The sequence below is a fragment of the Ambystoma mexicanum genome, chromosome 10, assembly GCF_040938575.1.
Source record: "Ambystoma mexicanum isolate Mex_15411 chromosome 10, UKY_AmexF1_1, whole genome shotgun sequence".
Lineage (NCBI taxonomy): Eukaryota > Metazoa > Chordata > Amphibia > Caudata > Ambystomatidae > Ambystoma > Ambystoma mexicanum.
In genome coordinates this window covers 56,734,775-56,762,356 of record NC_090932.1, presented here as the reverse complement: position 1 = coordinate 56,762,356, position 27,582 = coordinate 56,734,775, and the positions used below count along the sequence as shown (strand labels likewise).

Here is a 27,582-nt window from a genome sequence, read left to right as displayed (position 1 = left end):
CCTTGAAGCAAACTGAAAATGCAAACATCTTTTGCCTCGCTCCACGGCGGGAAAGGCGCATCTCTCTTTATAAAGACATTCATGCCCCACCCGGGGATGGAAGTAACAAGCCTTACCTAGTTGCAGTGTCCAGATCAGATGCTTCCTCTCCGAGGATGAGGACACTTCCTCCGAGGTCAACACTGCTTCGACCCATTTCATCAGTTGCTCCAAGACCAACGTCATCATCTCTTCTGAAAACATCCCTTCCTCCGCCCTGAACAGCATTCCCACCCTGTTCAACATTGCTCTCTTCCAAGAAAACATGGCTCCCGTTAAGGACAGTATCACTCCCCAATTCCACCCCAACCTGCCCACCTCCCCCTTTCTTACTTGTATCAATCACTCCAACCACCTTCCCCCTGACGAAAATGTGACTCTTGCACTCCCTTCCTACTCCTTCCCTTCCACCTTCTCTGCCCCTTCCGATCAGATGTGCCCATATTCCCATTGCCCAAAACGCTGTCAACAATGTGGTCTTCCCTCCCTCCCTCTTTAGAGCGAATCATCTCCCCACAGGTCCCTTCGATACCTGATCTCTCCCGTCTCACACCAGCTCAGTCTCCCTACCATATTCTTTTATTCCCTCCTTTGCCTGAATTCAAGACTATGTGTCATAAAGAATTCTGCCTGCATGGCCCTGCACTGTGACATCACCTCAGCTGTCTGTTCACTAGGTTACTAAGATTTCTATTTGTTCCATGAGGAGGTGTGGCTCAATCCTTAAGGCGATTGTGATGGGATTAAGCAAAATGCAGCTGCAGGTACTGGCTCGCTTGTCACACTAATTGTGGGCACATGATAACATTCTGGCAATCAATTACTAGCACCATAGAAATCAAGTGGGCATTTGTGGAGCCAAATAACGTGAGCCTATCTACATCCAACATTCTGGTAAAACATTGTCCCCCAATAACCAGTGAAAGTTAGCCTGGATTCAGGGTTTTATAGGAGGGGACAAGGTGAGGCATAAATGTCATGGGGTAGATAGGGGCTACCTAGAGGCCCTTTGTATAGAAGAGCTCCTATGGGATAAGAAAACTCGGGTTGCCAGTAAACACACTTGTCTGAAACTACAAGGCTCTCCCAGGATGCACTCGGGTGAAAAATGGAGGGCCAAGTGGGGGAGTTTGTGCTTTTGAGAATGATGTCCTGCAGTTGATGTGTGTGTGGGCTGTCGGACAGGAGCAGATAAGGTCATGTACGACTGGTGGAATGTTGAGTGGATGATGCATGCTTGCCTGACTGAATGTTCCAGGAGTGACACTTTAGGGATGGGAGGCAACAGTATGGATAGGCGGATGGGTCCATCCTTATGTGCTTTCCATAAAAAGAGGACTACTGTTGGGTTTTACTTATTCTGGTCATCTCCTTATAGTGTGTGTGGGCTTGGAGTGTTGAATATAGAGTGTTGGCTCTAGAATGTTATGGTGTGAAGCTGCTCTGATTCCACTGAGTGTCAGTTGAGAACTGGAGCCTAAGAGAAGGGGGACCAGTGCATGCTTCTATCATATGAACTTGTCCTGCATTATACTTAATGTACTTACCTGTGTTCCTGTGGACTTCCTAAAGATACCTAAACCTAACAAGGCTCCCGAGTGGTTATTTATAACCCCAACCCACAACCTAACATTGGCGACGAGGATTGTTAGAAACTGAAAGGAGCAGGAACGGAAAAAGGAACAAGGAAACTAGCTGTACAAATAAGGACTGTTACCAGGCCACAGGGAAGGCAAGGAGGTTGCCCACCAGTAAGGAGAAGGAACCACAGAGGCATCCACCGGCCCCCCCGGCCCGCAAGGTAAGCGCGCCCCATGCCTGCTTTCACTTAGGCAGGCATCTGTGCCTGGAGGGGCTGCGCGACTTGGTATTCGTGTGTGGGTGACCTTGGGACTGCAGTTCAGTCATCCATAGTAGTGCGCAAGGGGCTGGGGAAAATACAGCTAGAAAAGCACCAGGGCACCTCAGGTGTGCAGCTCAGTTGGCGGTCGGGGAGACATTAAAGGTTTAAGGTGTTTCCCAAGGTGATTACCGTCCTGGATTTTGGTCGAGGTGCTGCTGTGCTGGCATATTGTGGCAGTGGTCCACTGCGTCGGGCAGCAGTCCTGTGGGTGACGGTTGGCCCGGAGAGCTCCGTTTGTGGCTCTGCTCATCATTAAAGTGGTGACGTCACTGGGTGGCTGAAGGTATTGGTGATGATTGCTGGCACAGGATGTTCGTGCCAACGTTCTGGGACTCTGCAACGGAGAACGTCTCATCATAGAAGGCGGATGGAAGTTTTGAAAAGCGCACCCTTTCACATGCTCGAAGCGTGTGTTACTTCCGGGTCTGAGACTTTGTTTCATCTGCGTGCTATGAACTATCCATCAGGGAAGAGTACGGCAACAATGGCAATACGTCGGACGGCGCAGGTTGTACTATTATGGTGTGGAAATGACATCTGGATCAGACTATCGTTTGTGGCATCGTATGGAATGGATATTATTCAAGTGCATCAACTGAACAGGCTGCTGAATCGGATCAGTTTGTGGTTTTTTTTGTTAGTACATATGGTGTCGTTGCTGTTTCGTGGACATGAGGTACTGTGCCAAAGTTTATTTTGCAGGATCTGAGGGCCATTTATACGGCGGGATTGTTTTTTCATCTAGTTGCATTGACATTACTATTGTACATGGCCTGTTATTTTTTTTGGTTGAAAGCAACATGTCTCGAGCTCATGGAATTTATATCAGTAATGCAAAGGCCATTATAAAATAAAATGCATACTAAAGAGCATTACACAGTAGAACGAGGGACAGCAAGAGACACTTGGCACTGTCCATTACACTTGGCATTTAGGCCTATGTCATGGCACAGGTTTCCTAGCTAGCATCATTGAATTAGATTATGCCTCTGCTGCATTCAAGAGAATTAGATTGTGTCCCTTTGTATTTGTGAAAGCGTTTGTTAGTTCACCAGTGTCTGTCCAAAAGGCCAGGTAATGCAAGCATTACGTAAGGTAGACGTTCATCATTATCAGCATAAGGGCCACCTGCCACCTTGGCCACAGCCCTGCCTTTTTAACTAGGCCCAGTTAAGCGTTGGTAGTTTTCCGTCATTCAGGGAACTAGGCTGCATTTCTGAGTATACGTCCCGTTGGTTTAATTCGATTTTATTTCCTGCATCCCCAAACAAGTGTGCAGATGACCAAGGTCCTTGGAGAAAGGGGGAAGTGCAGTGCATGTTGCAAGATCCAGAAGTTCACAGTAGTTTGAGTAGAATGAATTATAACAGTTTTGTTCTTTACGTTAGATTAAAATAATAATTATGAAGGGCAGATCTTGTGGGAATAAAGCCTTGTGTCGAGATATTGGCAAAATCCAGAACCAGGTTGTGGTCACACTGCCCACTAGGGATTCAGGACAACTGGGTGCGTAGTAGAAAGGCCTTGTAGCACCAATACATCAGAGAAATTAATTGCCTAAGAGCAGAGCATCAGCTGAGGTTTACATGAAGTCATCGACTTCACAGGAGATAGCTAGGAGGATAAGCTCTAGAGAAAGCAACATGTTACGGAACGGGAGTTGCAAAATATGTTGCAGAGTAAGCTGGCAGACAGGTCTGGGAATGGTCCGATTCTGCCAAAAGTTTGAGGCCATGGGAAAGGATGACACCATCTATTGTGCTGATCACACTGTTCAAATCCAACATGATTAGTTTGTTTCAGGGGGCATGCACATCATGAGTTACCTGAAGTTGTTGTGGCAAATAATAAAAGGCCATTATTGCAACAGCTACATGGATGCGGTTTAGCCAATCAAAACAGTATCTTTCACTGAACACTTGGGTAATACGGAGAGGGCTGTTTGCATATGGTCTTGGCTAGTTTACTAACCAATGGGTTGGAGTTGTATAGGTTGTGTTTGGGTTCTTGTATAGGGGTTAGCCAACAGGGAATGTGGAATTAATCTGTACTCGATACTTTGTTAGACATGTTAATTTTGCGGCTGTAGTTGCATGTAATAAAACCTGTTTTTCTTGCAAAACTTGCACTCTATCGTTGATTCCTTGGATTGTTTTTTGCTATCAGTTTTTGGGCCTACCGTAAACAGTCAAATTAAAAAAAGAAGTACATGTTTTCAAATTGTGGCGTACCAGTGAGGGGGCCCATAAAAGTGGCACTTATAAGGTTTTAAAGAGATTTTCAGAGCTCCTGTAGGACTCAATAGCTGCATAACATGACCTGAACGACTTCACCTGGGTACCCTATATGGTCACCTCGGAGGAATGAACAAGGAAGGCATTGTAGTCTGCCTTTACACCTACTACCTGATGTTGCTTCTGGGAGAACCTACAAGCATAGTCTAGTCTGTAGAAGTTGAGCAACAGAGATTAAACACCTGCTCTGACACTGAAAGCCATGCTCCAGAGGTGTGGGGCTTCAGACTGCCATACTCTGAATAAGCATTTGCACAGACCATGCAGACTGAAGCATTTATCAGTCACAGTTTATCTACTTTTTCAAGGCCTAGTTGAATAACCCAGTACGCTTGATTGGCTGCAGCCAGCTGCATAGGTTAATAGGTTGCAACTTTGAAACTAGGCAGCCAAGCTCAGAAACCAGGAGAAGAGTTTAACATTCTGTGTTTTGAGGATTACAAGAGTTCTCCTGTAGCTTTAGAGTAAACAAAAGACTTGGATAATTTCACCAAGACCTGAAACACAAGAACATGATGTACCACTTGGGGACCCCCCCCCCCCAAAACCATGGAAATCCATAAATAAATGGCCCCTTATCCACCAACCAGAGGTCCGTGCCCATCCGCAAGATGCACCAGTCACTTTCCATGTCCTACTTAGTGGTGAACAAGTTTGGTTAACACTCTGCCTCACCTATGGTTGGAAAAAAATAAAAAGAGCTACAATTTTGTTGTGCAATTAATTCCCATTTCTGGAGTGCTGTGTCAATCTGCATAGAGGACTCAGCTAGAATACTAGCTGACAGTCAGGTGCCCATATACAAGGCCCAAGTTCACAATTCCACAGCCAGCACGCATAGCTCAGCAGAGAGACTAGCTCTTCATCTGATGTAAATCATCAACTTAGTGTTGTAGGGGGGGGAAGTTGTCATAAAGCATAGAATGATGAAACACGAGACAGTCTTTAACAGGGTTAATAGAATAAACTAAAGCCAATTTCTTGGGATGAGGAGTGTGTATAAGAATAACTCATTTGTGATCAAGATTTTTGTGAGTACAAGTGTTCCTTGGGAAGGTTCAAAAAGGTCCAAAGCAAAAGTTGTTTCAGTTCTTGTTGACGCTGGTTCGGTCCCTCCCAGCGGTTCAACATAAAGGCACATGTGAGGGCAAATGCGCTCAGTGTCCCAAACAAAATAGTTTCCACAGAAAGTGCACTCACGTTCTTGTAGTTTTAGTCTCTGCAAAGCCCCCAGTCTCCCGAGTCCTTCCTCCAGCCTCCTGTGTCCTTCCTCCAGCTCCCCCAAGTCTCCTACATCCTTTCTCAGCTCCCCTGTGTGAGAAGCATGGTATCATGAGAGCAACACAGACACAATGATTCAAGTTTATAAAAACCTTTATTTATTTTGTAAAGAAAGGGGTTTGGAGACTGCCTAACTTGCCCTACGTCTATAATGGGAGTAGTCTCAACCATCAACAAAAATAGGAGTCCAAAGTCAGTCAAGTTAATCAAAAAAAAAAAAAAAGTGTCTGCTTGCCCTCACACTCTCCAATACAATAATGTGCATGGGACTGGACTAAATAAAAGGGTGCTTCAAAGCAAAGGCCATGATAGTATTGGAGCTGGTCCACAACTCCCTTCCACAAGTCTTGAGCCACTTGGGATTCCGCATGCATGCCTCTGCTTTCAAATGGCAGTGTTATATAGATCTTTTTACAAAGTTCATACAGTTATGGTTGCACAAGTTAAAAATTCCTTTAAGTAACAATTCCCATGCGTCAACCTCTCCTCAGGAAGTCTACTACTTATCAATAGTTCACAAGATCACAGTTCACAACAGGTTGGTGTATTGGTGTATATAAGCCTCTCGACAAAGCCCAGTTTTTCTCAGCTCCAGATGGGAACACTCTGACACCTTGGCTCTCCTCACACAGTTATTCAGCAGTTCAACGTATCAGAGACTTTCGATGAACATACGGTACTTTTAGCCCTGTTTGCGACCACTCTGATACTTAGGCCTCTCTTTCAGTTTTCTCGTCTCGCTGTGCCCCCCAGCACCTTTTTACAGTTCAACTTCAGCTTCCCTCAATATCATGCCCTGAGAATTGAGGGGGCAAGTGACTAAGCCTGGCTTGTAGCTTGCTTGAATTTTTATCCTCTGCTGAGAAATTAAATTGGAGACTTGGCCACCTCCTTCCCCACCGCACCCCGCTTTCTCCTCTCACCTTTCTCAATGCCTCTTCTGATTTTTGTTTGTTTGTTCATTTATTAAGCGCACCAGACTCGGAAGTAAAAGGGCGCAACGACAAGGAGATGCAAGGCTTACAGAGTTACATATACATAGGTTACAGAATTAACATATCAAAGGATAAACAATGTTGCATGACTACAGGATATGTACAATATGAACAATAAGTTGCATATACACATGCTGCAATATTTGTCATTTACAATATTTACAAAAGAAAGAATATAGCAGGATATACTGTTTCTTAATTGCAGGATAGTGTCCTCAGGGAGAGGAAGATGGGAGGCTAAGGGTTGGAGGCAGTGATGTGTTTTATTAAGTTTTTTCTGAAGAGTGGATATGGTTGGTCAGCTCTCAGCTCCTGGGGCAGTGAATTCCAGCTTTTGGCTGCCTTAACAGTGAAGCCATTACCCCCGATAGTAGTAAGTTTCTATTTGGGGATATTCAGGCAATTGGTGTTCCCACTTCTAGTTGGTCTGAGAGAGGTTCTTCTCTGAAGTTTGTCTATAAGGTAACTAGGGGCCGCATTGTTCAAGGCTTTATGCGTCAAGGAGAGTGTTTTTAGAAGTATTTTATTGGACGTGGATAGCCATTTGTGTTGGCGACTCAAGGCAGAAATGTGGGTTTTCTTGTTTATGCCAAGGGCTGCTCTTAAAGCGTTATTCTGTAACGTTTGGAGCTTTTGAATGGTAGATTTGTTGGCCCCAATGTAGAGGGCATTGCAATAGTCGATTCTAGAGAGTATGAGAGCTCTAGCCAGGATCAGACAACTATTGTCAGAGAGGAACGGTTTACCAGCTCTGAGAAGTTCGCATGTGTAAGCCGTTGCCGAGGTAAGGGATTTGACCTGCTTGTCAAAGGATAGTGTGGAATCCAAGTAAAATCCCAGGGTTTTTACTTCCTTGGAGACTTTAATGGTATTGCCGTCAATATTGAAAGATGAATATTCTTGACCTAATTTTTTGATATTGGCCTGCGAACCCAGTATTATTAATTCAGTCTTATCGTTCAAGCATAGGCCGTGAGTGGCCATCCATGCTTGGATGATAAGGTAAACCTTGTTCCCCAGGCCCATGTCCGTACCGTAATCCCCAGAAAGTGGTAGGAGAATCTGAGTATCATCTGCATAGTTAGTGTAGGTGATACCCAGCTGGTCCAGATCGTCGTACAGTGGCTTGGTGAAGATGTTGTAGAGGGTAGGCGAGACGCAGGATCCTTGGGGGACACCGCATAGGATGGGTGTAGGATCGGCCGATGCTGAGGGGGAGAAGACTCTCATGGTCCTCTCACTCAGGAAGGACTCGATCCACTTGATAGCGTCCATGGAGAAGTGAGCTGCAGAGTCAAGGTGCCGACATAAGACCTTATGGTTGACCAGGTTGAATGCAGCGGAGAGGTCGAGTAGGAGCAGGAGTACTGTCCTTCCTTTGTCTCTCAACTCGCCTATTTGGGACTTGAGGTCAATTAAGGCAGTCTCTGTTCCGTGCAGTGGCCGGAAGCCAGATTGTCTGTTGCCCAGGAGTTTGTGCACTTCTAAATGCTTCTAAATTTGAGTGTAGGCGGCCTTATCCAATATTTTTAATAGGAATGGGACTGTGGTAATAGGCCGGTAGTTTGTAGGAATGAGGGGATCAAGTGTCTGTTTTTTGAGGAGTGGTAGCACCCAGGATTGCTTGAGGTTGGCGGGTATCGTACCTGTAGCAAATGAGGCATTTATCAGTTTGGTTATAAATGGGGAGAGTTCTCTAGCAGCATCTTTTATTAGCTGTGCAGGGCAGATATCGCCTTTGCAGTTTGAGGGCTTCAAAGATAGGATAATTTTTTCTACCTCTAAGATTGACATTTTGGAGAAGTGGAATGTAGTGTCGTGTGCCGGTGGTGGCTCATTGGGCTGGGGAGTGTTAGGCGAGTGCAGTAAGTTTAGGGTCTTCTTTTTTTAGTTGAATTTTATTTTGAAGTGTGTCAATTTTATGCGCTAAGGCTTGTTGTATGTCTGTACACCAGGATTTGTCCTTGGTGCAGACATCTGGGATAGCAATAGGGGACTCAAGTTCTTTGATAATGCAGAAGAGTTCTTTCATGCTTGAGTTTGAATTAGCAATACGTTCGTCGTAGGAGTCGCGTTTTGCTTGGCAGATTGCCTTTTTGTAATGTGAGGAGAGTGCAGTTAATTTAGCTTTATTCTCACTAGAGGGGCAAAGTCTCCAATGTGTTTCACTTTTGTTCTTTAAGGTGCAAAGGTCTTTGAGTTGTGGGGTGAACCATTTGTTTAGGTGGGCTATGGGTTTGCTCGGTCTGAGTTTGATAGGAGCAATTTTATCCAATGCGGTGAGCATAATATTGTTAAATTCCTGAACTAAGCTGCTGGGGTCGAGATTATCAGGCAGTGCGTTGAGCGTAGGCAGTATGGCGGGGATGATTTTTTCTACCGTAATGCTTTTATTGCTTCTGGTTGGGCATGGTGGTGCTTGTGGTGGAGCCAGTGGAGTGGGTCTGATGGTGGATAAATGAAAGGTGATCAGAGAAGGGTCTGTCCAAGTTAAAGGCAGGATGGAAGTAATAGTGGCAGAGCAGTTAAGGTCCGCTACCCAGTCCAATATTCTCCCTTTAAGGTGTGTAGGTGTAGTGACTTTTTGGGTAAGGCCTAGTGCTTTGAATGTGTTGGCTATTTCTGTGGCATTTTTGTCCGTTTGGTCGTTGAATCCTAAGTTGAAGTCACCTAATAGAAGTAGTTGTGTGGTAGGTTTCAGGTTGTTCATAATTATATTATGCAGGTCTTCCTCAAAAGGTACCAAGAGGGCCAGGTGGTCTGTATATAAGGTGTATAGTAATAGATTGCGAATTGTTTATCTGAATTTTGGCCGAGAGGGTTTCACATGATTGTAGAGGCTGGGTGGGGGCTAGTCTGAGACCGAGAGCCATTTTAGAAATAATAGCAATGCCACCACCTCGTGCATTATCACGGTCTTGTCTGATTATGGTGTAGCCATCAGGGACAGCTAGCATGAGGGCAGGTCCTGCTGCATTATGGAGCCAGGTTTCCGTAATTGCAAGATAATCCAGGTTCCCTTCCGTAATTAAATCGGCAATATCCGTAGCGTGAGCGACTAGGGATCTAGCATTAAGGAGCGCTCCCTTGAGAGGAGGGGCTTCCGGAGTTTTCTTGGCTCGGATGCGTTTGTCTACAGTGGGGCATACTTTAGGTTGGAAGTTATTAAGCTGGGGGGTGTTCACATTCAAAAGGTAGAAGTTTGAGTCGGCCATTTGGATTGTCTGGGCAATCGTAGGTTGGGTATGTAGTTATTTTTAAGGTTGGAGGCCGGAAGGGCTCTTCTCAGTGGTTCGTGTAGTTTGGCTAGTCTTGCGCGGAGTCTGTTGTTTCTATTGGGTGTGGTGCAAGGTAGGGAGGCATAGTGTGTTGTTACTTGGGCCTTGCAGAGTGTGGAGAGATTAGGTTGCATAGCGTTAGAGATGAGTTGGCAAAGGTTTGAGGTAGGTGTTAGTGACTGATCGATGTGATCTTGACTGCTTGGGACAACTTGTGTGACTGTGGCCATGATACAGAGGAGTAGTGCTGGGTATAGCATCCTTCCAGTTCCAGTGGCAGGAGAATGTAGTCTAATGGCGACCATAGGGCGCAACACAGGGCTCAGCATAGGTCAGATGTGGTCTAGTGGCGAGCCAGTCTTCCCTCCCCTCGTTTGATTTGTCTACCTTCTCTTACCCACCTTCCACGCACTGGAGTGGTAATTGACCCTGTACAAAACAGAAATAAATGTATGAGTGGCTTAGCCAATCAGTTTGGACTGCTCCCAATGATGGCAAAACCAAGACCGATTTTTAGGTGCTATTTCACCTTATGTAATGGCTCAGGCATGGGAAACCAGGGTATAGAAGGTTGCCCATAGCAATGCCAGTAGTTAAGATTAATTTAGAAGTTGAAGTGTTGGTTTGGGAATTAAATATAAAGTTATTGCTCCATATAACACAAGTGTCATATTAGAGTAGTTGCTAAAGATCTTGCACTGCACTTGATGGGTGGACTAGGGAAGTGTCCCCCCTCGACATTTTGGGGGCAGAAAATAGTTCCTCCCAGGTGTAAATGAAACACAATCATGATGCTGAGGTTTCGCCTGCACTCCCCACTGGCATAGGCAATATGGCAACAATCGGCCAGTGCAATAAACGACACAGGCACACAAACACAAAATCCCCTTTGCACCCTTTAAACTTTGGCTGGGAGAGCAACGCCACTGGACTTCAAGGCAAAGAACTCCCTATTGAAAGGTTTACATGAAATAGTTTCCATGACAAAAGGTTAATATCTAGTCTGCAAGAGGCTGAAGAAAGGGTTTCCCCATCTAGTCCACGCCTGGGAGGAGCTCAAAGATGAGCAATCTGTGTCTGGAAGGTATTAAAGATGAAGACCTTGCCATCAAGGTAGTTTGTTACGTTAGGGGATCTGAACAAAGCAGTTCTACCATTTCATGACATCTTGGCACTCACTTTGCATGCAGCAAGAAAAACAGTGAGGTTGCGGCTGGGTTAGTGGGAGCAGAGCAAAGGGTATTAGATGGCTGTGAAATGCACACCTAGAATAAACATTGCCTTTTCACTGGATGTTTGTGTTCAGCAAGGTTACCTGCAAGCCGGATAGGTTGAGGAGGTGGTAGGGGGCCGGAGATGCAAATGCTGTGGGCCTGATTAGTGTGAAGATAACCTGCCTGCTCATTAAAATGAGCAGGCAGGTAATGGGTGCCAATGGTGAGTTGTACAGGTGACGGTTGGGATGCAAGGTGGAGAGTTCAATGTTAGTCACAGAGTAAATTTCGTTGGTACATAGTCACATCCAAACACAACAATGCATATCACAGCAAAGCAGGATATAGCACATAGCAGTGCCGTTCAAAATTTAGCATTTAGAAAAGACACGTCCGAGATTTGAAACAGCTGGCTGTCGGGAATAGTGGCAGATGGTGATCTGCTGGTTGTGGACTGGTCCGTAGGGGGGGTTCGGCCGAAAATGGTCAAAGGTGGCGGGTTTACCGCCAGCTCATAACTGGAGGTTACTCCTACAGCTTTCCGGCAAACTCCTAGTTGGGCAGTACGGCAAAATCACTTTTACCAAATGCCATTTAATTGCCTCAACTACAGATTCAAAATTTAGACATTTTAAGGCCTACGTCTAGAGCTGGCCGACAAAGATTTGAAATCTGGCATGTGGACTGGCGTGAGGCATTATGAAAAGAATTGTCTCGAGCCAAAGGTGACTATCAGGGCTTTCCAGGGTACACACGTAAAACTTGAATAGGAAAGGAGTGTGGGAGCTCCTCTACTGAGGACGAACATGGGTCAAACTCCCAGTTCTATGGAATTTCTTCCACTCAAGAGGGACTACAACAATGTTTTAGCTCACTGCACCCTACACAGGGGAGAAATATCCATTTGCATATCAGTCTTCGTCCCACCCACAAGGGCAATCCAGCAGCAAAATTCTAGGCAATTCTCCTCCAAACAAGAGTACCATCAGCAACCCTAGACACATGTTTCGGCTTAGTCGAGCCTCATCAGTGATGTGAAGCTGTGCCTCTCCCAGCACAGTGAGCACGGGACCCCTGTCTGGATTATCCTGGGTTACTTAGGGTGAACCCCCAAGTTTTACAAAAGGATTGTTTGAGCTCCTCTACTGAGAACGAACATGGGTCAAAATACCCTGTTCTATGGAATATCTTCCACTCAAGAGGTTCTACAACCAGATTTTAGCTCACTGCACCCTAAAACTTGAATAGATATGGAGTCATAAGTAGGGCCGCCAGAAGGTAAAGATCAGACCGAGACGAGCACGATCCAAGTGGGTGGCATACTCAACGGAGAGAAACCCTTCGGACTGATCAGATTGCATGGAGATCCCTGGCTACCTCGTGCAGATTGTGGGCAAATACAGTGCTAGCATGGAAGGATCCTGGCTTGGCACAAGTTAAGAGGCAATAGCTTTTCCTTGAAATTGAGCTGGTGCAGCAACAGCTCTAGCAAACCAATTAGCAATGTCAGACAGACTGGAAATCAGGTTCCTTTACCATGGAGCATACCTGGAAGGCAGACGAAAACACTCCCCATCTCCCCCATTCCTCAGAGAACGGTGTGCTCCACTGGTGTCAAAGAACTCTGCTTTGGTCAGATCAGGAATAAATCAATGGACAATTGTTTCTTTCAAACTTGCCATGGTAACAGCAACATCTTTAAGGCAAAGTGATTGATTAAAAAGACTACTAGTCGTTGCAGAGTGAAGGAAGGGTGTAGAGGGATATGCTCACGACAGAAGAAGCTAATTAAGACCAAGGTCAGCAGATAGGATTCCAGAGCATATATGGAAGGAAAGTGAAGGAGAGAAATAAGGAACGGGCAAAGGGAACAGAATACCTTGCGACGATCAATGATGCTTTATGCTTGAATGGGCTCAACCACCAGAAGGCGGATAGGGTAGAGTAGAATTTTACAGCTTGGTTGTAGGTCCATGACATAACCCTTCATCACAAAACTTTTATTTCGTTCCCTCTCAATCGCCTTCCCCCATTTTCTCTGCTGGGTTATGCAGCCTTCTTCCTTAAAGTAACTAGGGCCATAGACTGACTGCACTTTCGAGAAATGGGTAGGCGAGGGTTTGAACGTAAATGCCAGATGGTGTGGAAATAGCATGTGTGTGGGAGCGAGGGGCCAATGGGCCCCTCTCTGTCATCTCTTCTCAGTACAAAACTCGGACCAAGTGCCTCTAGTGGTGGGTACGCCCCTCGCCCTTATGCGATGTGAACTTTGGGTTACATTCGCGTAGATGGGACCACTGAGCAGGACACGAAGCATTTTTTGAACCCCCTTTCGACTCCATCTTGGTGACCAGACCTCACTGCGATAGTACAAAATCTCTCTCTCGCTCCCTCCCCCGCCCCCTTTTCCCTGCTTGCTTCAGCCACCCCCAAACAAAGTAGTGCCACCAAAGCAGCGAGATGGAGTCTGATGTCTGAAGCCCAAAGATCAGCCTCATGGCTGGCTGCAACGTGAGCCAACTGGAGACTTGGGTCTGGTCAATGGGAACCCGGCATGGATGAGTTTGTGATTGATGGGACCCAGGAATGAGGGCGAAAGCCAGATTGCTTAGGTTCGTGGACAATCGCATTGATCTCGACATCCATGCCCGAGTCTGCTTCTCCAGTCCTGCCCATATTTATTACGCTTTCCCAAAACTTAGGATAAGTGACCAAGGGGGAGGAGGGGAGAAAAGCATGAAGGGTTTCAAAGCAGGTGGCATGGGCTTCACAAAAGTACCTCTATTTTAGAACATTTCTGGGAGTCTTCTGTCTGGCATCCAGCCGCTGCCCTGGTCAAGGCCAGAGGAGAGGCCAGAGAGGTCTGGATCCCAGTTTTACAGGTGCATCTACCGGTCAGCAAGGCGAGTCCAGTCTAATAACAAGGAGCTATGTCTGTGGCGCCAAGGGACAGTACACCTTTAGGTGTTTCACGTCTAAGCAGCCATTGTCCCACCCATCAGCATCTTCATGCAGTGCTGTATAATGGGGCGTCATTAAGTTAGGAATTTTCTTTTTTTGACCTTGCCGGCCAGTAGCATAGCGAGCAGGATTTGATTTATAGATAAGCTTGCATTGCTTAGAAAATGGTTGGCTGTCATGTGCAGAATATAAACATTATTTCAGCAAGCAAATATCCCAACTTGTTGCAGTGTATCAAAAATGGCACCGGTACATGGCCGCTTTAAAATTTGTCCCGCTGCTAAAAGCGCAGTGAGAGTGCAGTCTAGTGAAGCCAAAACCAACAATCGGGTTTTACAATCTGCTTCCCTCGCTACACAAAGGCACGTCTTTACACATGCACAATGCACTTTTGAGCAGGATCACGTGTAGCAGCATTGTGAAGGCTGGAAGGCAAAACTGCTTTACAGAACAATGAGCAACACCCACACAATGTACAGTGCGTTTTGGAGGATCTATAAAAGTCTTTCTTAAGGAAGACAAACAGAACACTGGCTGGGCTTGATCAGGGCTAGTCGGCGCGTCATACTTGGAATGCTGCAAAACGTGCCAGCCCACATACCATAAGGAACCCATTTCTGAAAGGCAGTGCGCGCGGTCGCTGGACTGCTACCAAGCAAGCAAGTGACGGACAGCTTATTTATGGAGAATTGCATGGTGAGCTGTGGGCTCATGACCCCAAGCAACAGTCAGGCGCATAGAAATCTGGATTTCAGGGCACATCGCATCAGAGAGGCCCATTCCATCAGCCCACTTCCCTGCCAACTCTTAAGTCATAGTGGATGGCCTACGCCGCTTCCAGGTTTTGGATACAGAACTGAATTCCTCACCCACCCTTCACGAAATCAAGAATGTGAAACCTGCCTGTTCAAAACAAAACTGAAAGCCTGCCTCCTAGCCTCAGTTACCCTCTCAAACTAACATTATTCCCTTGCTACTAACCTGCCTCAGCCTCCACTCTCGGACTTCACCCGCCATGGTCACATCACGAGCACAGCATGCCGTACCACCTAACTGCACATAAAAATGTCCCCTGTTGATTTTGATATGTCATTTATAACGTGCATGTACACAAGTGTCCTTAATCTACTTATGTCCATGGATTGTGCCTGGTGACTGTTGCATTTACTGCCCTCCACAACCTGGTCAGAATGTCCCTCAAACCCATTGTAAAAAGCTCACGGCTTCGCGTCAAATACTAAATTGTCTCTATTGTAGGTTCTTTTGTGATCAAAAGAGCATAGTTCTTCCTGTATATAAATGAATAGGAAGACTTGCTCGACATGCTCCAGCCCCCCTCGAACATTTACTGCAGGGCTCAAAACACAAGCATTGGAGCAGGCGAGTTATTTGGCAAGGTTGGGGTGCAACACTCAAATCCACTGGAACCAATTCCCCAATAGAAACACAGCCCAGCGCACTACAACTGGAACGTCAACTAACATTACACTACTACTTACCAAGACCCAAACTAGCTGCACCACTTCAAAGTGGTGCAAAATAAGCTTACACTCCTAATGAGATTGACTCGGTGTCTAGTAGGAGTCAATGGCTAGTGGCGAGTGCACATTTTGAACCATGTATTATAGAATTAGTTCATTTGGAGAGGAGTGTTGGGACCTAAACATTAGCATTGGCGTTTGTACAGTTGAGGTTTTTAGTTTTGGTTATTAGCTGGCACTGATCTGGTCAATCAAATGCTGCCGTTATACAGATAATAATTGGTTATAACGCGCTTAATACCCAGAGGTTTCTAAGCGCGGACCACAGGATCGAACCTGTGTTGTTGCTCTGCGTCGTCTTGCTTCCAAGGCGAGCACATTGCCCTCAAGCTATCCTCCCAGATGCTCCTTGTATGTTGTTTGTGGTTATTGTGCCAAATGGCATTGTACTGCGTGCGTGTGGTCAGCGCATGTACTGTCTGTCCAGCGTGGTCAATAGCATGCTGCCATGAATCGTGTGGCCCTTGAATATTGTGCGCGCCTCTTTTTTTTATGGCAATTGTGCTCAACTGTATTATGCGTATGTTTTTCATACTCCTAATATGACCTTTTACACACGCATAATGTTCAAACATGTGCGCACTACGCATTTATAAAAATATAGGGACCCGGGTTTGAAACTGCTAGGAGCTATGTCTTCTACCCTAGGAGAGCCTAGTTCGCTTGAAACCAGCAGCTACTAGGAGCTACTTTGGGCTTTCCAGGCCAGCTGGTGCCTTACAAACACGCACATTGAACATAAACTGATTATTTAAGAACGTTATTAAAGATAAATTAGGGCACATCTAGTACACATTTAAGCATGATGGGCAAAACAGTAAAGTGGATCCCTTCTGCGTTAGTTAGATTTGCAGTGCGCTTGGTACTCGCTCTTGGTTCCCCAGCAGTAGCTCCTGCCTACATGTTTGCGTCATGCCCCATTTGAGCTAAGAGCTAGGTGTAAGCCTTAGAATGTTGACACTCCCAAAGGGACAGGCTCGTTTGGGTTTATAGTAACCCGAACAGCGTGCAAAATGTGCTCCCGCCACACTAGCCATTGGCTAGTGATATTTGACTCTTGGCGAGTAAGAAATGGTGTGCTGTGTATGTATGGCAGGGCTCGAAATTGAGGGGATCTGGGGGCTACTTAGCTCCTGCTTAGGAGCCTAGAAGAGCCTGGTTAGCTTAAAACCAACAGTTACCAGGAGCCACCTTTGACTCCCCAGGCCAACTGACGCAGAACAAATAACTGCGTGAATTTAAGTCTGCATTTGGCCAATCCATAAACAAACATCAAGACTCATCTTTGTGACATTTAAAGCATAAGGGGTCATGAATAATGGACACAATGATATGATTGCATGTTAGGTGGAAGTTAGGTTTGCTGAATGCTACGTACTAGCTCCTGGTGACTGCCGGATACTCAGGAGCTGCGTGTAGCTCCTACTTATTCAATCTTCACTTCGAGCCCCATGTAGAATTGAGGTGGTGAGTGGCGAGTAGCTATGGGCTACTCGCCACTCACCACCTCACCACAAGCTTGCAACATGAATTTTTGCACATGGAATCTCAATGCAAGAAACCACAACCTCCCAGCGACATTCTTATTAAACATGAAATCAGTGGTACTTCCAGGCCACAGATAAAATGCAATACAAAAACATCCAGAAGGACTTCTTAGCTGGAAATCAGGGGGAGCGAGAAGGGAATGGCCTGTGTGTGAATAGCTGGTAATGCCCTCCTGCAGTCCTGCAGAGTGTTCACTGTCTGTCCTGTGCTACAAGAAGAACCCACACAGCCTCCGTCACGAGGGATGGGGTGCCAAGGACACAGAGAAGTCTTAGTCCCTGAGAGGGTAGTGGAGAGATTGCACAGGCGCATAGGCTGAACGGGAGGGGCGTAATCATGGAGAGCTGGCAAAGCCATGTGCAGTCGCTGTGGAAGTGAGCTGGACTGGCATGCACATGCACCACCCCAGTCCCCACTGGCCGTACGCCACAATAGTCCCCACTGGCCGTACGCCACGATAGTCCCCACTGGCCGTACGCCACGATAGTCCCCACTGGCCGTACGCCACGATAGTCAGCTTTAACCTTTTCAAAAAGTCATCCACTGCAATTACAGTCCGTACCCTGCAGAGTAATCCCGCCCCCTGCTCTTCCAGTAATAAAGATATCCATAAAGACGTCAGGAGTGCCTCAGTCCTGGCCTGTAGCATCCAACTAGGTTTGTATAGTCTTCCTCCGATTGGCCCAGCTCAGGCACAAAGCTCTGCCAGACTCCTGGCAAGGAGCACTTTGGGAAGTCCAATGTGAGGAGGCCCTAGGAAAGGCTGCCAGGATTCCAAGGCAGCTCAGCCTGAACATTCCTGTGCTGTGCTGTTCCAGCAGGGTCGCCCTTTCCTGGTTATCACTCAAGTCTCACATTCACTATCGCAATTCAGGACTTCATTTTATTTTTTTGTACCAGAAACTGCTCGAGCACTGTCTGGGGTGGCATGTCCTGAGAGCATGAGCGTCAAGTTGTGCATTTTTTAAGCACACTCGCCTGGTGCTATTGCTTAAACCGGCTCACCATAAAGTGCATTAAGTAATGAAAAGGGCCAATATTGGCCAAGAAAAGTGTGGAACACTACGTGGTGGACTGGGAACCAAAGGATGCCCCGGATATTTTTTCAAGGTGGCCCCCAGGGTGAGCAATCCGAAGCCCTTTCCTATAAGAAAAGGCAAAGGCCCACCGGGAAATCTCCAGTCTCCTATAGTCCAGTCTAACCCTTCCCTCGCAGATTTCTCAAGCCAGCGCCTCGGCATTGCCCTAGTGTCCTATGGGTCAGCCAGAGCAGGCAGTACGGTACTGGAACTTACTGTTAATGTTACTGGATATTTGTATTGCGCACTATCTGGCGCTCGGCAGCTCTGAAAAAGGGAGAAAAGAGTGGAGGGGTGAATTAGTGGGCACAAAGCTGGAAAAGTGCAAGAGCAATGATGTGCTGTTGGCTGCCTCAGCCCGGTGGGTCCGTTGGCTGGGCTTGGGGTGTTTTACGGTCAGTAGTCGTTGTGTGCTGTTGTGTAAATCTATGCGTGATTTGTTTTGTTGTTGCAGTGTGGTGAAGTTTGTGCGGATTGTTGTGTTGTAGGTTTGTGGTTGTATTTGGTTAGACTTTGAGAGGTGTATGCAGAGGGGTGAAATTGTTAGTGGGTTGGTTAATTGCCATTGCTGTTCGGAAGCGAGGCGCTGAGTTTCAGTGTTCTCTCCAGATGGGGTGCATCTCTGCGTCTTCTGACCTGATCTGAGCTGTCAGATATTCACACTGAATATCTGACAGCTCAGATCAGGTCAGAAGACGCAGAGATGCACCACTCACATTTATAACCCCACCCATGGCATCCACTCACATTTATAACCCCACCCAAGCTCGCCTTCGGCCACCTAGTTGACACTTGCAATTGTTTTTCCTTTGCGTTTGTGGTTATTCTGTTGTTTAGGTTCTCTTTACTATCACCTCCTCCTTAAACCTTGCCGCAAGACCACTATGGTGGTGATGGACACAGTATAAATACTGGATGACATAATGCACCACCCTCCTCGTACCTTTGACCGGTGGACCCCTGCTATTCCCACACTAGATCAACACAGCCAAAGAGGAGGAGATCTAAACTCCCAATTCTCCAACCAATGGGAGAGGTGGGGGGAAAGGAGCAAGCAAAGAGGGCCAGAATGTGGGGATCCAGAAAGAGGTATCCCCAGTAACAAGGACGTCCGTTTTATCACTGTTAAGAACTAAGCAATTAACGCTCATCCAGTACCCAACCGATTGGAGACAGAACCTGTGCCTAAGTGCGGCATCGGCAAAAGTGAGGTCAAGACGAAAAAGAATTGGAGTATCGTCTACATAAGAGTAGCAGACGAACCCAAAGGAGGAGATGAGTTTAGTAAGGGGTTGTATATAAACATTAAACAGCACAGTAAGGTTTCCTATGGGATGACAAGCCACCTCGGATGAGGCTCTGGAAGCTTCCAACTGCCAGTCGATAGGGGGGCTTGGGTGTTTAACTTCCAGGGTTACCATCTGGATTTCACGGTCAGGCATTTGGCTCAGTTACTGAATCCGGAGCCAGATGAATGGGCTAGAGCAGAGGCCAGCTTAAACGGGCCGTTGACACCTCATGATATTCCTTCAATGAAATCCACGCTGCCTTTTGTCTCCACATTACTTATGGAATTCTTGAGGGCAACGTGGAAGCTTTTCCTTTGGGGGGAAACGGGGGGGGGGGGCGGGAGGGGGGTCTGTTCCGACCTCTTGAATCTTCAATTCGGAACCATCCGAAGATCAAATGTGGGAGGAAAATGTTATTTTGTCCGGTTTGGTTCCTTGGGGGAGTCTAATGGATAGGAGACCGTAGAGCAGAAGGGAAATGGCTTACTTTTAGCCAGCTGCAGGCTGCACAAAAAACTGCACAATTCGGGAATTCCGCACTATAAATAGAACTATAGCTGACATTTCAGAGAAGGACGAGATTCATTTTGGTGGGGTAGTGGTTCAGACTGACGCAAAAGCGACACCAAGCGAGCAGTTTCTACAAACTGATTGTTGTCGGCCAATAATAATACTGCATTATTGGAAGAATGGTCACAAGATTGTCAAGGGAGACGACTGAGGTGCACTGGGCAACTGTCTGCAGGAATGTGGTTCTGTCTTCGGTTAGCCGGGGGGAAATCGAGACAACCTAAGATCCTGAATAGAGCGTATTGGGCACCTGAATGTAGGCGTGGTAGGACTGATACAGATATGTGCTGGTGATGTTCTCACAGGGCAGGAACACTAGAACACATGCTATGGGAATGCAATAAAGTGAGACTCTTTTGGGAAAGGTTAACCTTGATATTCAACTGGCTGGGTGCTGAGAATGTCACTCGATTATGACTGATACTGGGAGATGATCAGCTCATTGGTGATTGGACTGTAGCGCAGAACAAGTGGCTGCTTAGAGGCTTTTTGGTGGCCAAGAAATTGATTTTGAGACACGAAGTTAACGATTGATCCCCAGGAGAGCACATGGATTAAAGAAATGGGCAGCTTGAGATGGAGAGGGTTATTTTACAAACATCAGAAGACAAACAAGTTGAGAATATCTGGGGCAGATTTTTGGAATTGTACCAATCTCTGTGACACTGGGGCAAGATGAGGATGTGTGCGGTACTTGACAACTGTTCTGAATTTTTGTACAATGTAAATAAAAAAATTAAAAAGTGCTAGTGTGATAATAGTGTATGTACACACACACGCGCGATATGTTATCCTAATGCCGCTGTACAGAGCTCTGCTGCTTCAGAGTAAGGTCTGAGCTCATTAAATATAATACAACAGTTATAGCTATTGGCTTTGACAATGCTTGTTAAACACGATAATTTGTTCCTTTATACACAGACTATTTAAGTAGCACGCCAGGGGGTTTTATTGGTAAAATATGCTACAAAATGTTTAAGATTATTATTTGTTCAGTCCATTTTGCCCAAAATAACTGGCCCCTAGTAAGAAGTTAGGCCCAGACTTTGGGTATTCCCCTTTAGGCCAGTCGAGCCGGTTGGACTGCCATAAAAGCATTCAGGAATATCTAGTCAACCGTCTATTTGAGAGTTCCCTGCTATCTAGGCCTCTGGCACCAGCAGGGTCCAACCAACTTGGAATTTATCTTTGCTCTCAGAAGCTCCACGGTCGCCTCACTTTGCAAATTGACCTAAACATATTGACCCTCAAAACTGTTTTTTTAGTGGCAATAACTTCAGCCAGAAGACAAAGGAAGATAGGGGCTCCTGATGATTACACCCACATGTTTTATAATCTTACCTGCAGCGATTGTACTATTACGTGACCCGCTCATTGCTCTCCAAGGTGGAATCAAAGATTCATAGTTCCCAAGAGGTGGCATCTTTTTCCCCCCACTCCATCCTGCCCAGGAAAGAGAACGTGGCATATTGTGTATGTCGGAATAGCAGTACTTATGTACTGAGAAGACAGCTCAGTCAAATTCTGTTAACCTTTGGGTCGACAGGAGTACAGAGGAAGGCTTCAGTACTGACAATATGCTATGATTAGTTATTTAGAACGTGCTTAATACCCAGGGGTTTCTAACCGCGGACCGAACCTGTGTTGCTCCGCATCGTCTTGCTTCCAAGGCGAGCACGTTGCTCCGCCCCATCCACCCGAGACAAATGTGTAGAAGGACCAGCTCTCATGATAGTGCTGAAGTCCCCTGCCCAGACAGAATATTGGGTCATTTTAGAAAAGGAATGGCTACCTCGGGGGCAGACAGCCAGGGGGTTCCATTGCTGGATATGTGTAGGGCTGGAAAACCCAAATACCCCTGCGAGACATTATAGAATCAATCTGGAAGGTTTTGCCCCTTGTACTTTAGGGGTGTAGGTTCTGAAAACAAATATCGAAAGATTACTAGTTAATTTAGAAATAAATAAAAGGTTAAAGAGACTGTGTTGTCATGCGCAGGCCCATCCATCTAAATGGCCTTAGAATTCCTCAAAGTTAAGAACTGGGACAAGTATGTAAGATCCAATTACTTACTGGTAAATCTTCATTACTCCCAACACTGCGAAGATGGAGGGGCCAAGAATCTGATGGAGAATATCACATAGTAGGGGACCCTGCACTACAATAGGGACTCGGAAGTAAAATGAAAAGATGTCCCTATTGGAATATACTTACAAAGCCGCTTCATATATTGAATCATACCAGTTAAATATGGTATCCCGAAAAGGTCACACCCTGAACCATATATAGTGGTCTGAAGTCACTCCAATTGACTGATTTGTTCATACAGGATTAGTGAAAGAAGAAAGCTCAAAACAGAACATCTAATTAAAATACTTGGTATGTATTAATCAGAAATGCAAAAGACACCAACACATGTGGATTCCTCAAATGTTAAGAAAACAAAATGCAGTTACACATATTTGCAAAGTACCGTTTTATGTACAAGCACAATACCCTTAAATATAAAATTACAAGCATTGTAGAAAATAATTAAGAATAAACTTCATCAAACAAAAAAGTACAAAGATCATCAAAGTTAACAGAAAAGTCAATGGTCAATTTTGTTCCTAAAAATACAAAGTACTTAAAAGATAATTTGAGATATCAGGTTATCCTTAGAAAGTCATGCATTTTTCTTGTTTGTAATGTGCATATCATATCTAATACAACCAAGAAGGAACCTCACTGTAAAATTGCATCTGGCCACAGATGATGCAAAGAAAGAAAATTATTATAATAAAAAAACTTTAGCCTTTTTTCATGAAAACCAAAAAGGGAGTTGGAATTATGAATGTCCAGTGGGATCCAATTGCAGAATTTAAGGCCCAACATCGAAACGTCTGCCACAGCGCCAACTCGCAAGCGAGGGGCCGCCAATAATTGCTTATCCACGGAGAGCAGTCATCTCGTTGGGAGACATCTTCGAACATAAATAAGGTGGAGCCAGTTCGTGGATACACATTTAAGGAAGGCATGAGAGCTTGAAAGTCATTCTGTGTTGAACTGGCAACCAATGGAGGTCTCTCCAGTGGACAATTTGGGGAGGATGTCAGTCAGCCAGATGGCAGCATTTTCAATCCTTCGTAATTTATGAAGCGGTGGTCAGTCAAAAGGTCGAAAAAAAAAATCTCGAATGTCAATAATCTCGAAACAAAAATCTCGAATTTATTATTTATTTATTTATATGTATTTTTGGGGACAGGTAAGTAAAAAAAGGGGTAAAATAAAAAAATGAAAAAAGGGGGTGGTGGGGAACCCTCCCATTTCGAAAAAAACGTATTGGAAAAAAAAATTACTTTTTTTTTTCGAGATTTTTTTCGACCTTTTTTTTCCCCCGAGATTTTTTTTTTCGATCTTTTCACTATAAACTTTATGAAGCAGGTTGCTTAGGATGCCTGCATAAAGATAGGCTGCAATTGAGCATTTATAAGGGCACCAACCACCATTGGATAGAATTCTCTGGGGATAAGATGAAGTCTTAGAAAAGAGGCTCTGTCAAGCAATTCACTCGAGAGGTGACAGATGGGTCTGCATTTCAAATAAACCCCAAGTTCCTTACCTGCCTGGCATAAGATCACAGTAAGTCAAAGAGGATAGGTGAGGTCAGGACACACGTCGGGCCGTTTAGCAGATAACAAGGGACGAACAGCATAACTTCTGTTTTAGTCTGGTTGAACTGGAGGCCATTAAGGGTCATCCATCGAATAACCCTTCCCAGACATTTAGCCAATGTAGAACAAACATTCAGGGGGCTTGAACGTATATCTGGGTGTCATCTGCACAAGACGGAGCTGATAAGTGCAGAGAATGGTCATAAGCAGGTATAGATTAATATGAAATAGTATGGGAGAAAGATGACTTGGATGGAACCCACACATCTCACCTGGATTTGGATTACTATTCCTCCTCCTATAGCATTAATGAATTCTCCCCCCCAAATACCACCCCCCCTCTCCCTTGCACTTCTTGTTACTGCACTATCACGATCCGAATGATACAAGGCCTAGTAGGACCTTCATTGTTACTTTTCATACCTGTCCTGACCCCCTTTTTTTGTCTTGTGGTGCCTTGAAACCAATTTTCTGTACAGGAGTTTTATAAATACCCAATAAAATCTACACCAGATGGTATTGCTTTGTAAGAAAAAAAACTCCTAACCCAAGCTAAGGTGGAATCTGCCATACTCGTTACGTTTTTTAGACAGGAAAGAAGAATGGCATGGTCCAAAATGGTTGAAAGCTGCCAAGAGGTCGAGCATGACCAATAGCATCATTTCTCAATCATCAGCAGCAGCTAAAATAGGCCTACACTGTCACCAATGTAGACTCCGTGCCCAAGTACAGCATATCGGTCTAATCTGTCTAAGTAGCGCAAGACTTCGGTGTAGGAGAATATTTAAACATGTAGAGGAGCAGTTGGACGCATTATCCCCAACTCAACTCCTGCCACGTCACCCCCATCATACTGGAACAGTAGAAGGGCTCTGTATGGGACCACATGTGTTGTTCCTATACCGCATTGAGTGTACAAGAAGATATGCACTCAGACATTCGTACCAAAATGTACACTTACACTGAAAGTGTGGAAGGATGTCAGCACGCACGACTGGACATCCTGCAGAGCCGAGTGAAACCTGTGGAGGGAAAAGTGACACCATGAAGGAGACATACAAAGACGCACTGAAACGATATGAAAATACGAGAGAAGGTGTAACTAAAGTAACAACAGAAACATGTACGAAATGATAAAGTAATCATGAATGCAAAAGAAAATAAAGTAACTTGTTGACCAATGAGTATAAATACGCAGCAACGCAAGGTAGAAAAGACATAAAGAAGCTTGCTATAGAGGAAATGCTTACGTGGCTAGGATGGCAATAACTGGAAAATGGAAGCCGGCTTGTGTCAAGATTCAATTAAGCTATCTCAGAAACCGATCAGGGTTGAATAGTCAGCAGATGCTGGAAGAACAGCTTTGTGTCCAAAACAAAGAAGAGTTTGCTGGTTTGGGATCAATGATGCTAATTTTAAGGAATAGCTGCAAAGCACAAAAGGGAGGCAGACGTATAAGCCATGGACGAGACATATTTCTCTTAGATCAAAAAGAAAGAAAACATCTGCCAGAGCTAATTATTGGCCAATTAAAAGTGTATGTCTAGAGGCTAAGAGCAACGACACTCAGTATAATTACATCAAATAGCAGTAAATAAAGGTCAAAAAGGACAAATTTGTGGTCTCTTCACATGCGACTCAGAAGACGAAAACAAGGGCTATTCATTAAGCCTCAAACGAAGATACTGATGTACATACACTTCCTTGAATGTCCCAGAACAGAATAAGCTACAAGGTCAAGTACAGACAAGAAACAAGCTCATGCTCGGACTGATGAGAAATGATGGACTAATTGGGAAAGTGGGGAGTAATCGGACACCATTCAAGCACCAGGGTTTCGTTTTGCTTACGAGCTGCTAGACAAGCCGAAAGTCCAAGGTTGGGTGAGAATGCCACCCAATCAGTGGGTCTATGGGGCAACCTGCTATAGAATGTTGCATAGACCAATCTGCTTTCGTTTTACTTGCTACCATCAGTATTATACGTATTTAGAGGTAGGTTGCAGTGTGCCTCACAGACCAGACGGCCAATGGTGTACTCCATGTATTCTAGAAGTAGGATATGTTCTCCTAACCAATCCCTCCCGCTAATAGGTTTTTGGTTTGCCACATAGAGGAGGAGGGGGGGGGGGGTGTGGGTGTGTGGGTGTGTGTGTGTGTGTGTGGGTGTGTGTGTCTCCTGACATCGACATATTACCCTACTTTATGCAAGCTGCTAAATAGAAAGTAGGCCATATTCTTTGAGTCTGTCCGGTTATTTGGGCGGAGGTCTTTATTGGTATTTCCATCTAGAAAAAGAGACATCAGGGCAGATAATTTTAAAAAACCTTCATTTTCAGAGAATGCAGCTTCCGCATATTGAAAGGCTTAGATACTGGTGTAGACAATCATTTGGGACAGTTATTGAAGCCACCAAGTAATCTTCGATTTGTCTTATGGAACATCCGTGACACGGGCAATATTCATCTCATTCAGTAACATACTGATGTGGCCTCATACAGTGCTTCAGTTATCTTCAAATCAACTAGCAGCGGGCGAGCAGCATCAGTATGCCTCAGTGTAACCATGCGGTTACTCTGTAAAATAAAACACACACCTCAAGTGGGGTGGGGACAATTAAAAGAAAGACTTGACATGGGTTTTTGAGGATGTGAATACCTCAAAGTTAAGTACTGCGACGAGGAAGACTACTATGAGTAATGAAGATTACAAGTACTTAATAAAACATCAAGACAAAACGAGTGCACAAGTATTAAAATTCATAAAGTTTAATAACTGTGCATGGACATGACCCTATTCACACCATCGATATCATTAGTTGCGCCTCACTGCACTAGAAAGTGGTGGTGGTGGGTCAGTTAGATGCCGCCTCTGCGGTCTATCTGGTGGTTCTGGCAATCTGAAGCTCGGTGCTTGAAACCATGCGTGTCATCCTTGTCAAAGGTCAGAGATTAGACAAGGGGGCTGATAATGCAGATGCGCACCCGTCAGCACGTGACTCTGCGCAAAGCTCACGCCACAGCAAACGTAGCTGCCGGGCAGATCCTGGCGCAACACTCTGGGGTAAAGGTAGTAGTAAAGGTCGCGTGGTTCCTTGCAGGCCATGGTCTACTTGCCATAGTGCCTTAGAAGCAGTTTAACTCCGGACTATGGGACTCTGCAATGAAACGCTTCCGCAATTTAGACCAGACTCCAGGAGGACATGCAACCATTTAGGGATTCGTTTCAGTACTAAAAGTTTCCCCTCCCTCTCCTCAGACGGCCTTTCCTATTCCTGTGTAGACTAAGGTCTGGATGCCCCTGGGGCGGGACACAGTGCGCCCCTTCCTGCCAAGCTACAGTGCTGTTCGGCCACTCCGGCGGTGGCTGGTCCCGCACTAAGGAAACTTCACTCAGACGATGGTTCGGCTTCCACAGGGAGAGCAGCGCCCAGCGGGGGCTCATTGTTTCTTGGGCTGGTGGACCGGGCCCCCTCCGCCTACATTTGCCACCGGTGCACCACGCGATTCAGATAATTTAGTAGTGCGACACCAACAGGTTACTCAGAGGATGACCTTAAAGGTCAAGCCAAGTGCCAATCCATGCAGCCGGAATTCTGGACACGCCACGAGACGAGGAAGGCCTGGCACCAGCTGAACTTTTTCGGAAAATCCAAATGTAGGATTTCCAAAAGTGGACACGCCAGCTCGTGGGGAGTCTTTCAAGGGCTCCCCCGAGCCAGGTGGTGGGAGAAGGCACGGCAGGTGCCCTATTCTATTAAAATCCACCCCACTCTCATGCTGCTGCTGGGCGCCTTTCATTAGAATAGGGCGCTGATGCATTCGTATCAACGCCCTATTGCAGTGGTTTACTCCCCACGCCCCCACGGGAGCAGGGAGTTAAACAAAAATGTGGAACCTTCACCCGGCATCGACCGGGGGAGCGCCTCATTTTCGTTT

The 27,582-nt window shown here is 45.6% G+C and overlaps 1 protein-coding gene across 11 annotated transcripts in view; it reads right to left on the bottom strand.

Annotated features, from left to right (window-relative positions):
* PCYT1A (phosphate cytidylyltransferase 1A, choline) overlaps nt 1–27,582 on the bottom strand; it is a 333,268-nt gene that overhangs the window by 243,057 nt on the left and 62,629 nt on the right. For 3 of the 11 annotated variants that reach the window (XM_069617488.1, XM_069617493.1, XM_069617495.1), the window contains exons 2-3: nt 24,607–24,667; nt 5,437–5,547 (exon numbers count right to left, since the gene is read on the bottom strand). The exons of 2 other annotated variants lie outside the window; for them this stretch is intronic. The gene's annotated coding sequence lies outside the window, so the exon portion shown is untranslated. Of the gene's footprint in view, nt 1–5,436; nt 5,548–24,606; nt 24,668–24,895; nt 25,072–27,582 lie in introns of those variants that run through there. 6 more of the 11 variants (XM_069617489.1, XM_069617494.1, XM_069617491.1 and 3 more) reach the window with 4 other exon arrangements.